The sequence below is a fragment of the Dermacentor silvarum genome, chromosome 5 (assembly GCF_013339745.2).
Source record: "Dermacentor silvarum isolate Dsil-2018 chromosome 5, BIME_Dsil_1.4, whole genome shotgun sequence".
NCBI classification, from domain to species: Eukaryota; Metazoa; Arthropoda; class Arachnida; order Ixodida; family Ixodidae; genus Dermacentor; species Dermacentor silvarum.
The window spans coordinates 56,441,915-56,455,359 of record NC_051158.1 but is presented as its reverse complement, the minus strand read 5'-3'; the positions used below and the strand labels follow the sequence as shown (position 1 = coordinate 56,455,359).

Below are 13,445 nucleotides of genomic sequence, written 5' to 3'. Positions count from 1 at the left end.
ATGCTGTAGATGCTGCCATCTAGTGAAAGCGGGGCGAGATAGTGGCCCGTGACGGCGCGTGGTCAGTGATCTGGCAGCGCATTATTTTTCTCTTTTTCTGATAGAACGTCTGGGAGACTGATAAAAATTGGAGGAAGCTGAAGCTTCGCCTTTAGAAGTAGAACGCGATAGCGTTATCGGGACCCGTTCGCATCGTCTGGTAGAAATGCTGGAAAAGCGGTTTGTGTTTGGGTTTCCTCGTAGCAGAATTGGGTTTTCTGGTAGATTCACATTACAATCTGACGCCGATTGGTACACAGTCCGACGGCGAATCCGTCGCCGAATGGTAAAGTCGTACTTTACCATTTTCCTGACGAATTTCATTGTGACAAATTCAATTTTTGTTCACGAAAACCTTGCACCACGTGGAGGGCCTGTGCGGTCGGGGTGGTTTGGAATTTTCTCCGCCACCCGCATCGCACACCGGTTGCTGACGCCGGATTTTCTGCGACATTGGGCCCTTAACGCTATCGCGTTAAAAACTGTGTTTATGCCACTCACTGCTTGTGTGGCCGTCTAGCTCGTTCTTCCTGGCTACAAGAAACATGTTTTAACGCGAGAGCGTTAAGGGCCCCCTGTTGCAGCCAAGTCCGTGTCGGTGTTGGCGCCGGCGTCCGCGGCCGAGAAAATCATCCCCAACCGCGCAGCCCCTCCGAATATATTTAGATTTATGTATATGCCACGCCTTCTTATATGACGAGTGGTATACGCGGGTTAGGCATTGTGTAATCATGGAGTACACGAGACATACATGAATATCGTAGCAAACATCTACAAGGATTCCACAGCTACCTTGGTTCTCCACAAGAAAAGTAGAAAGTTACCTATCAAGAAAGGGGTCGGGCAAGGAGACACAATCTCTCCAACGCTATTCACTGTATGCTTAGAAAAAGTATTCAAGCTCTTAGACTGGGATGGCTTAGGAGTGAGGATCAACGGCGAATATCTCAGCAACCTTCGGTTTTCAGATGACATTGTCCTATTCAGCAACAATGGAGACGAATTACAGCAAATGATTCAGGACCTTAATCAAGAAAGTGTAAGAATTGGGTTGAAGATGAATACGCAGAAGACAAAGATAATGGTCAATAGCCTGGCAAGGGAACAAGAATCGAGGATTGCCAGTCAGCCTCTAGAGTCTGTAAAGGAGTACGTTTATCTAGGTCAATTACTCACAGAGGACCCTGATCACGAGAAAGAAATTCACAGAAGAACAAAATTGGGTTGGAGTGCATACGGAAGGCATTGCCAAATCCTGACTGGGAGCTTACCACTGTCGTTGAAAAGAAAAGTGTGCAATCATTGCATTCTATCGGTGCTAACATATGGGGCAGAAACTTGGAGGTTAACAAAGAAGCTCGAGAACAAGTTAAGGACCGCACAAGGAGCGATGGAACGAAAAATCTTAGGACTAACGTTAAGAGACAGGAAGAGAGCGGTGTGGATCAGAGAACAAACGGGGATAGCCGATATTCTAGTTGACAATAAGTGGAAAAAATGGAGCTGGGCTGGCCATGTAATGCGTAGGATGGATAACCGGCGGACCATTAGGGTTACAGAATGGATACCAAGAGAAGGGAAGCGCAGTCGAGGTCGGCAGAAAACCAGGTGGGATGATGAAGTTAGGAAATTTGCAGGCGCAAGTTGGAATCAGCTAGCGCAAGACAGGGGTAATTGGAGATTGCAGGGGAGGCCTTCGTCCTGCAGCGGACACAAATAGGCTGATGATGATGATGATATGCGGGTTATATTGCCACACCACTCTATCACTAATGTTGCTCATACCTTGTCTCACATTCTTGACAAAGCAATTCCTCGAAATTTTGTGAATTACAATCCACATACAAATGTCATGAAACAAAGCACCCACAGCGCATGCCTTTTATGTTAAATATTCTCTGACTGAAATATTAAAAGTGCGAAACAAATACGGAAACCTGAAAATGATGTAATTTCTTTGGAGCGGTTGTGCACTATCTCCGCGATCGGCCCACGCAAGAGGTCGCGTTTGCATCAGAAAGCTCGCCTACGTCCATAGCGTTCGCCGCCAGTGTTTCTCAGTAACCATTACGGTTGCATAAGCTGCAGTCGTCGGGAACGGTGAGCAACGATGCTATCGCGTTCTACTCTTATATGCGAAGCTTAAGCGTTCTGCGATTTTATCCTTTTTCGATGGACCGCATTTCACCCGCTAGGAAGTTACAGTTACCACTCAGTGACGCACCTGCATGCATCGGAAATTTATGGAAGGTAATTATTGATTATATCTGTGGCCTATTTTGTCGCCAAACGACATGTAATGAATTTCTATGTGCGACGCAAATATTGTTGCACTCGCTTCAAGGTACGCTAGCACTAATGATTACGCTGAAACCTTCGACGATTCACGTAAAAATAGGCAGCGCTTCGGATCTGTATATTAGATTTCGACGGTCGACGAATGTAGTCGTGGCCATCATTGGGCTGAGTGTTATTTGATTTGCTACGCGCAGATTCACCGAACAAACCGTTTCGTGACCTGCGCCGTATCTCTTAGGTTTGTCAGCGTCACTGAAAGTGACAATACCTCATCGCACTTGGGCTTTATGCTGAACCTCACGGCGACAAAAATGATTACGGCGAAAATTCGCCTCGAGCGTTCAAATTATTGCTAGCACAACGCAAGAGTATCGTAACCCACTGTTTAAACAGACATTCGCACAAATAGAATTTTGGAAGCCGGAAGATTGTGGTTTTTCAGGCAAAACTCGCAATTTTCAACAGCAGCGAAAGTTTCGGCATCTCACTGGAACCTCAAGTATGCCCACGTCCCGCATTGAAAAATAATAGCTATAGCATAGCTTTTGGACGCGAATGGAAATGCTTTAGGCACGTTAAGAAATAAAGTTGTTCTCGCTGCGCACTTTCTGTATGCTTTAGGGATTCCGTGGTATAGGGAAAAACATATACACAATGTGAGCAGCTGAAATGACGGTGCTCTCTGCTAGTAATCACCAGTAAATGGTGAACTAAAGTTTCGCTTTTAAAACAAGTGAAACCCGTGAAATGTGTGAGCTTGTTCGGCGATTGTTTCGTCCTTAGGTCAAACAAGACAGGTTCACGTAGAATCAGCAGGATGAACGTCAATGAATTGTCTTCATTTCGACAGCTTTCGCATCAAGCACGAGATGGCACCCTGTCAGCTAACATTTTCTATAGGTTTGGATTCCCGTACGCTAAACTATGTCTACTAGGAGCACACAAGGCAACGTCGCGTAAAGACCCTGCTTCTAAAGTACATAAGATGTCATAACCCCCTTATTTCGCAACCATCTAAGATATAAAAATAAATTCCGTAGCGTGAAGTAAACACAAAAAGAAATACTTACGTGATGGTGTTGGTAACAAATTCATATTCTAAAGTGACACTATCATTAGTCAAATTCCATGTTTTGTAACGGATGCACTCCTCCAGTTGCTTTTGGTACATTTCATTGTGTGCTCTAGAATATATCCAAATCGAATCGGTTGTGTTCAAAAACTAAAAAAAAAACAATGTAATATTTTTTATGAATATTTCCAAATTCAGGACCTAACCGAGCGAGAAATATGCAGGAATAAAATATAATTAACAAATACATTTTAAAAGATTGCATGATAAAAAGTTTTCATAAAAGCCAGTACAAATACTATATATCGGTTATTGTGCTACCTCCCGCTTACTAAATGCTTCTGTGCAACAAGTACAGTGCACCTAAGGTTCCCGTGCTTACAACTTATTCAACTTGTGTGATGGTGTACGCGGAGCAGAGAAGTGCGGTACTGTGTGTGACTAAACTAATGACATTAGCGACGTAGCAAGAAGAGCGCCGACAGCGCATCAGCGCCGTATCACGTGCTGCGAGAAAAAGAAAAAGTAAGCAAGTGTTACACGTTTGTAAAACGTGAAGGCGAAAGCCTACCAGCTGTGAAAGAAAATGACGATGAACGCGTGAGCGCGTCTCCTTTACTACGTGACGTGTGCAACAGGAACGCACTCGGCACACCTATAGTAAGTCACAACCGTGGAGATGCCCTGGCTTCAGTTATTGTTCTGAGGGGCTCAATCCTCGTCAGCCAATCCGGGAGGCATTCTTGATCTTTAATTACGTCAGTGAACTTGAAAACACCCTCCCTGAAAAGTAGTCGTGAGGCCATCGGTCAGACTCACAAGAAACACGAGAAAAACCTGCCATTCGGGACCACCATAAGCATCGGAGGCCCATTAGGAGAACTAGTTCCAAAAGCAGACCGTCCTCATTTTCTACACTTAAATGTCTAATACGGAATGAATTAAAGGCAATTCTTTCTTTAGTGTTCTTTGGAAAACGCAGCCCCCCCCCCCCCCCCCCCCCAAGAAAAAAACCGCTTCCCAACAATGCAAAAGCACGTGGTCGATTGTTTCCAGTTGTCTGCATATAAGGCAGTTTTCTCCCCAAGGTAAATAAAAACCCTCTGTCAAAGCATTTTAAACATTACATTGCCAGCCACAATGTGGCTGACACAACAATAATGATCCATGCAAGTTTGAAAGTATGTTTATATGTACAATTATGTATTGCTTTCTTTGAAAAAAAAAATTGATGCAGTTCGTGTTTGCTAAGTAAAAGTTCCGGCAATAAAGGAGAAAAAAAACAGCCATGGCTTCAGGGAAGCCTGCTAGTCTGGCACTTCGAAGGCCCGGGTTCGATTCCAACCCAGACTGAAATTTAGCAAATCTTCTTTTAAAAGCCACTAACTTAAGTTGTGCACAGAAACCTCCTTGAGAAATGTGACGTCAAACTGAGCATTTCTAGACGTATTTTAGGCGTCGGATATTTTTCGTCACGGCGAAGTTTCGCCAAGGTCACTGCAAGCTGACCACAAGGTAACCACCTAGTGCACCGCCAACATAGACACCTGAGACTTTCGCCTCAAAAAAAGTAGGTTCGAAAAAAAGTTCGGAGGGAGATGGTCAGCGTGGCAGACGTGGAGGCGGACGAAGGAGATGTTACCCAGGGCACAGAAGAATGGTCTGCGGAATTCCTGCCACGAGGCCACTCCAGGCTCGTGGCAGGAATTCCGCAGACTAGGGAAATGCACTACGTTAACTTCCTGCTATAGCCTGCGGTCGGCACTCGTCGTAAGGGTGTCTGTCCCAGGTGGCAGGAGCTTGATGTGGGCGAGTTGGCGTAACATACTTGAAGAAAAAACAGACCAAGAGAGACGAGGACGAACCAGGCGAATCCAGGCGGCTCAACATCTCTGGCGCTGTGCACGAGTTCCAGCTGGGGAACCTCTCAAAGGCACCTAGCCGTCGTCGACTGTCTAAGACTTCTTTTGCATGACTAAGTGAACTTGCTACTTTTGTAAATGTACGGACTTAAAGTTTTCAGACTCTCTACATGGCTTGTCTGCATGATGCGCACTTGCTCCCTAATATTGACTCGCAAAATGTTTTGCTCGCATCCGATAAATGCAGTGCTTTTTTGTTTGTTTACAAATGGCATCGTTTGAAAATACTTCATGAAAACTACGTCATTGTTGTTTCATAATCTTTATCACGAGCCCCGTAGTGTCACGACAATGGCGACCGTGACAGGATGAAGCCGTTTTTAAGTGTGCGTCGGAGAACTACCCAGCATGGTTTGTAAAAAAGTATGCAGAGAAAGGCGGAAGCTTGGGGCTAAAAAAAGCAGTGCTCAGTAGAGCACTGCACGGGCTCGAGCTTACCCGAAAGCCCGGGCCCGGCCCGGCCCGTGGGCCGGGCCGGGCCGGGTAGAGGAGTTTTTTCACGGGCTCGGGCCGGGCTCGGGCACGGCGTGTGCTTTTTGACTCGGGCCCAGGCCGGGCTCGGGTTTTTTGACGCGGGCCCGGGCCGGGCTCGGGCTTTCTGCGAGTTATTCTCGGGCTTCTCAACTCTAAAAAACATGTATTTTTCGGTCTCGGGCCTGGTTCGGGCCGGTTTCGAGTCGGGCTCGGGCCGGGCTCGGGCTTAAGGTAAAGGGGTGGCGGGCCGGGCCGGGCGGGTAACGTAGATTATTTCCGGGCCCGGGCCGGGCCCGGGTCTCGCCATAAATGTTTTGATCGGGCTCGGGCGGGCCGCCCAATGTGAAAACGGGCCCGGGCCGGGCCCGGGCCGCAAAAATCGGCCCGTGCAGTGCTCTAGTGCTCAGGTCATTGGTAAAAGAGCAGTTGGCTCGAGATTGACAGATGCGTTCAACTGAAAGGCTAGCTAAAGATGCCCGCAAGGAAATTGAGTTCAAGAGTGAGAAATCGCGCCATGAGCAACAAATGTGCATTCTGAAGATGCATATTGAGACTCTTGAGATCCTTAACACTTCTCTCATGTTCGAGGGTAATCATCCCTATTATATCTAAATTGAGTGAGGAACCAAAATGTGGATGCGCTTCTAAAAAGATACTTTGAGCTCAGGCGAAGAAAGAGAGGACACTCAGAGTCTTAAGCTGTTAATGCAGCAATTCTGTTGGTTTGTAGCTACACAAGCCACATGAGAGGGACAAACCGCTTCAAGTCTAAACAATTCAACACAGATCAAGAAGTGGGCTGAGGTTGTTGTGGCTGTCCTACGTGGAAGGGTCAGCCCTTATGTCCCGAATTGCTGCCCTAGACAGGTATTTCAAAAGTTTTCATTAAAGTGGACATGGATGAAGTCCAAGAATCCCGGACACCAACTACTGCGGTGAAGCCGACCCTGAGGCGATGCGGTCGAAATAACTCTATGGGAAGCATTTTTTTAATCGATTGCTGAGCAATGCGTCATTTATCGCGAATTGCACTTAAAGCACTTAATCCTCAAAACGGTCTCATGCTATATGTGGCGTCTAGTTTAATTTAAATGGCTGGATTTTTTACCTGGAACACTTTTGTAGACCCGTTTAAAATACATGGGGTGACTTTTTAAATGCTGATTGCAACGCAGCGAGAACTCAGCCGCTAATTGCACTATGGTGGCATATACTCTAGGTTGCCCTCCATTTGTAGGTCAAGTTTAGTTGTATTCCGCTAGCTGAAATTTTTTCCTGGGCCGCTTTTGTTCAGCTACTATACGGCGAAGCAGCACTATGGGGACCCACCGGGGTGGCTCAGTCAGCTAAGGCGTGGCGCTGCTGAGCACGAGATCGCGGGATCGAATCCCGGCCGCGGCGGCCTCATTTCGATGGAGGTGAAATGCAAAAACGCCCGTGTACTTGCGTTGTAGTGCACGTTAAAGAACCCCAGGTGGTGAAAATTAATCCGGAGCCCTCCACTACGGCGTGCCTCATAATCAGAAGTGGATTTAGCACGTAAAACCCCGAGAAAGAAGAAGAGGCACTACGGGGGCAAAAGATTAGTACGACGTTGTATTGAAGGAAAAGGAGCTCGTAGATCACGTTAAAACTTATAGACCCGAATGTGCAGCTATGACGCACATTCATGCCAAGATGTACAAGCACTGCCCAATTCTACAACAAGTAGCGGACCGATTGTCTTTATGGAATGCCATCGAAGCATTAACCCGGCTATGCGCGCTATATACTGTCAATTTTCAGCGCATGTAAAAATGTTTTTCATTTGGTATTTAGAAAATTACCATTACGTTCTAGCTTAACTTATGAATACCCATCAGTAATTACACTGAATAATTGACCAATTAAATAAGTAGTCACACAATAAGCTAAATATTACAACTATAGTGACCAGTGAGCACTATTTACTGAACAATTATGCTTAGTTCTCTCAGTTTTAAACACCTGCAATGTAATGGATATCAAATGAAATATCATAAAACAAGTAATTCTACAATGACACCTGCTGAGACCATGTATGATGAAGTTAGTAGTGATAATGAATGAGTTATTTTACTGGTAAAGCAGTTTGTTTTGATTCGTGCACGTCGTCATTGCGGCAATTAGCACTTTAAGATAATGACCATCTTGCTTAACATTAATAACTGAGAACGCCAAGTCTACTTTCCATAAAGCATTGCGTCATGTATATCAAATGAAAAGCCATTCAAACAGTGGCTCAATTATGACAACTAGGAGTGGCAGGACTGAGTTACTAGTGATCACGGATCACTTTACTTAACGTGAAAGTGGTAGGTAGCCTTTATTCATATACGTTGTCAATTAGATCAATCCAAAAGTCAATAAATTATGTATTTGGTTACCACGGCTGACCGATTACGCGCAGTTATTAGTGATTACTAGTGATACACTCAGTTCAGCGTTCTCGCATTTTATACAGTATAGCTTAATGGATATCAAATAAAAGTAATATTGTAGCGCCCACCGACGCTGCTAAAGCGGGGACGCTTAGGTCGGCGCTCTTGGCCAGTGCTTTGGGGCTCGCTGCGAATGACGACAATAAAGTTGGGCGGCACGTGCTAACGGCGCAAGCACGGCACGCGCCAGTCGGTTCTAAAAGCCTGCCGAGCTGGTCTCCTTGTTCTGGCGCTCCGCTGCGACCCCTCGGTTCTCGACAGTGGTGACCCGGACGTGATCGTGTGGATTGGGACTCGCGACGAGGATGTCGTCGATGTAGGCAAATACAGCCGCGAGGTCACGCGTTACCTCGGCGATGAATCGCTGGAACGTTTGAGCTGCGTTGCGTAACCCAAAGGGCATGCGCACATACTCAAACAGGCCGAAGGGTGTAGTAATTGCTGTCTTCGGGATATCGGCAGGCTCAGCGGGGATTTGGTGATAGGCCTTAACGAGGTCCACTTTACTAAAGATTTTGCATCCTTCCAAATGGCCTGTGAAATCTTGGATGTGTGGAAGGGGATAGCTATCGTGGACCGTGTGAGCGTTGAGCGCCCGGTAGTCACCGCACGGACGCCAGTCACCCGGTTCTTTCTTGGGCACCAGATGCAGTGGGGAGGCCCAACTGCTGGAGGAAGGGCGAATAATACCGAGCTGGAGCATGTGCTCAAATTCTCGTTTAGCAATGGCCAGACGCTCTCCGAAGAGGCGGCGTGGACGAGCTGCGACGGGTGGACCACGCGTGACAATATGGTGGGTGACGCAGTGCTTGGGTGGCTGTTTTAAATTGCAGGACCTCGTCACTTAAGGGAAATCTTCGAGGATTCGAGCGTACGGGCCTGAAGGGATCAGCGTGCGGATGCCAGTGGGAGCGACAGCCGACAGAACGCCAGCGATGGAGAGGCGCGTCTTGCTGTCAATCAGGCGATGGCAGCGCATGCTGACATCGAGGTCGAAATGGGTCAGGAAGTCGGAGCCGAGGATAGGCTGATGAACGTCGGCCACGATGAAGACCCACCGGAACGTGCGCCGCTGGCCAAGGTCGAGAGTGAGGGACCGCAGACCATACGTGGCGATGGAGGTAGAGTTTGCCGCGCGGAGCGTAGGTCCAGGTGACTTAGAAACGCGGTCACGTCCTCCAAGCGTGACCGCGTTTCAAACTGACCTCGGCAGCCGTGTCTACAAGAAACCGCAGGCCGGAAAGGCAATCCGCGACTATTAAAAGGCGGCCGGGTTGTAAGGCGAGGTCACATGTCGCCGTCAGTGATCTCGCGGTGCGTTTCCCGACCATTCGCATGGGGACTTGCAGCGACGGGCGCGGTGCTGGAAAGTGCGATGGTACCAGCAGATAGGCGAGCATCGAGGTCTGCGCGAGCGGCGACTGGTCGGGGAAGAGGGACGGCGGCTGGGACATGAGGTAGAGCCGCGCTGGTAATGGGAGGACGTCCGAAGGGCGTCGATGGAAACGGCGAGCTGGTCGATCCGGGACTCTAAGCGGGTTATGATTGAGGACTGTGGCGTTGAAGAGAGGGCGTCGACTATATAAACACTGATTAAAATATAAAAACTACGAGAATGCAGAACCAAGTCGCTTGGGATCACAAATTACTTTGTTTAGTACGACAGTGGTAGCTTTGATTCGGGCACGTTGTCATTGGCATTAATAAAAAAGTGATTACATGAGTATCTTTGGTTACCATTACTAACTGATGATGCCGAGTCATTAGTGATCCCTAGTTACACGTTACGTTCGATGTGCTCGTACTTTTAAGCAGCATAGCTGATTCAAAAAGTTGACCAATGGTCTGCCATTTTGTTTCAGGTGTTGCCGTGAAGGCACTCCTAGTTCTAATAACAACGCCCTGGTTACCCGCCGTGGTTTTTCAGTGGCTATGGAGTTGGGCTGCTAAGTAACGAGGTCGGTGGATCGAATCCCGGCCCCGGCGGACGCATTTCAATGGGGGGCGAAATGCGAAAACAACCGTGTGCTTAGATTTAGGTGCGCGTTAAAACCCCAGCTGGTCCAAATTATTCCGTGCCTCATAATCAGATCGTAGTTTTGTCACGTAAACCCCCCAAAATTTTTTTCGTTGGCCAAATGAGCAAGACACGTATGTCCGACAAAGAGGCAGCAGGCGTCAGTGAAACACGGGAGGAGACGATCACGCCGTCGACGTGGACAAGCTGTAGGTGCAAGCGAGAGCTGTTAATGTGGCAAGCAGTTAATTATCCGTATTAAGGAGTGACGTTTCCACTCATTCAGATGCGCGTAAAAACTAGTATCAAAACATTTTTTGTAGTTACACAAGGAACTTTTCTGGTTAGACAAAAATGGCACCATGCCAACAGTTGGCGAAGGCACGTGTAACACCTGCGACTAGAGAGGTGGCGCACTGACCTTATTTATTTGTATTTACTTATTTACGTCATACGCATAGCGCATCATTGCATTACAGTGGGGGGGGGGGACGAAGAAATATTACAAGGCATCCAGAGTGGTAGCAAGCACGACCATCATAAAAACAAATCGTATACACTTAACAGTGGCAAAGCATATGTTCACAATCTATCAAGACAGGTGAACATACTCTAGTGCTTTAGCAAAAGGTATATACATCATTAAACTTACAGTGAACTCACCAATAAACCACGAAAATGTATTTTAGTACTGAGCTAAAGCTTAGGGTATGCCAACAGCTATAAACAAACATTAGTCACAAGAAAACCTAATAAATACAGTAGCAAACACAGGGAGCAGCACGAATACTGAATTACTGAAATTCAGAAAGAATTATTGTACGATTGCGAAAAAGATTACCAGAAGTGTTTCAGAATAGGAAGAATAGAAAAACGAAGTAGGAGATGAGAGAGTTCTGGGAGAAATAGATAAATAACAACTTTGGCTTCTTCAAATAGAAAGTCCTTCACATTTATAGCTACAAATTAAACGAGACACCACGCTTTCCGTAGGTGAAACTGGGTCTTAGAAAGGAACCTTCATAAGCAGAATAGCTTGAAAAATAGGAAGCGAGAAGGTGCTGAAACCGATTGTCCACCTAAACTTTGACAATGGTAACGACTCACCCAAAAATGCTCTAGAATGTGAATGCCGCTTACAGCGCATGCGAAAGAAAACTCAGTTCCCGCGATTGCAACAGGGGACATCAATATTGACATATCGAATCCTGCAAGCAAATGGTTTCCACAATCCATAAAAAGGCACTTGTTTAGGATTATCCATCACAGACTTCACACTTACAACAAGCGTAGGACGTGTCATAGGCCTTGTCCTTGCTAGAGGTATAAAACATTTGAAAGCGTTGAAAAAATGCATCATACTTCAGCATTCTAGTCCCCTGATTGTCGACATGGGGACGACACGAAATAGAATGGAAGATGAGTTAATGCGGGCGTGCGTTTGTTTCTGTATGTGCGCGTGTGTGTGTTTGAATGTTTTCTCATTAACATAAGCCATCATCGTGAGTTGGATTGCGTCAGACCTTTTTTTTGTTCCTCAAAGGGCATCCTCGCATGACAGCGCAACCAGTCAGCATGCGACCAAAAAACCGTGCACCCATTCACCCTGTCACCGCGCAGAATTACTAGAAAGCGGAAACTGGCTACGCAAGGCACACGGCTATGATAATGAGTGACGAGACCCGGCCCAGCTAGCACGCCACATCCGAAATAACCGGGTGATTGCAGCACCATGTGATCCCAGTGCCACGACATTTCAGCCATGTTTCATAGGCGCGTCGCTCCAGTGTTCTAGACATCCGTGACGCAGGCTGTAAAAGTGCGCTAGCCAGCCTTGCACTCGTTCACTGTGAAGGTGCGTCAACGCTTGGCAAGGATATCACCCTGTGGGATATTATCGGCATGGGAACGGCAAGCATCCCTTTTTTTAGACATGTGTGTTGCTTTGTTTTGAATGTTTCACAGAAAGCACAGCAGTTTGTGCTACCGTCTCCCAAACCACAGACCCGTGGAAAGACTGACGCTCCAAAAGCCTGCTCCTTGCACGTGTTTTATTAATCGGCAGGTGTCGAACCGCACATATCTTGCAGCCAAGCGCGATGACATGTACATAACTGTATACTTGAGCCTACCGTCCTCCCTTGCGGCTCCCCTTCCTTATCATCTACGTAGCTTAATGCCGCTAGGCACAGGTGAACCAAAGGCACATAACTTTTTTTCTGACGGGCGAAACAAATGGTTACATTAGAATCAGACGTTGATGTTGCGCCATCTTTATAAAAAAAGCCTAAAAGGCGTAATACTTATGTTTGCAGCAGAATCCACTTGTATGCTCTATTTTAAACATAATAATATGTATCCTGCGTGTTAATAATCAATTAAGCTCAGCTACAGATTAAGAAAACGATATAAAAAGCAAACAAGGACAAGCTCAAACTCAATGAACCAAAACTGCAACTTCCTGTATTTGACCAATGGAACAGAGACAAGCAATATTTTGGTAGACATTTCGGAAAACGGTCATCTGAACAAAGCACAAGAAATACAAAGAAACACACTGGCCGGGTTTCCCAAATTTCATGCATGCTGCATCAGCCGGCCTAAGATTCAATCTGAATAAAATACAAGGTAGCGCAATTAGCGATGCAATGCTTACATTACGAAGCTGCCACATTGCTGTTTCACGGGCGCCACATACGCTTAATAATACCGCATATGCTATGGCAAAGCAATAGATATGCATGATCGTGCAGTTGTCGTGTAAATGTGCAGAGAATACTGGATAAAAATCTGCATGCAGTGCTCTTATATGGAGAACGCCAGAGGTATGACGTAAGTAAATCGAATAAATTGCTTTCTTTTCCCAATGAATGATTTCTCGCCACCTGCTGCATCAGACATGAGAACGCGCAGAAGTCACGTATATTCGATGTTCTAATTGGATATTCACTGTCGCATCTTTCATGCTCAGAGATTGACGTCCGCTGACTTCACCTTCACACATTGACGTCAGCTATAAAGAAATTATTGTGTAAAACAAACTATAGTAGGAAGGAGAAAGGTTGGCACTGGTGTGTTTTGAACCTACGAACCCACGCTCAGAAGCCGAGTGTCTGACCCTCAGCGATTGACGTCCGCTGACTTCAGCGTCACATATTGACGTC

At 46.5% G+C, this 13,445-nt stretch overlaps 1 long non-coding RNA gene across 1 annotated transcript in view; it reads right to left on the bottom strand.

Annotated features, from left to right (window-relative positions):
* LOC125945357 (uncharacterized) overlaps nt 1-13,019 on the bottom strand; it is a 32,736-nt gene extending 19,717 nt beyond the window's left edge. Inside the window, exons 1-2 of the long non-coding RNA XR_007466845.1 lie at nt 12,938-13,019; nt 3,408-3,559 (exon numbers count right to left, since the gene is read on the bottom strand). This is a non-coding gene — a long non-coding RNA (uncharacterized LOC125945357). The remainder of the gene's footprint in view (nt 1-3,407; nt 3,560-12,937) is intronic.
* Nucleotides 13,020-13,445: the final 426 nt, after the last annotated feature.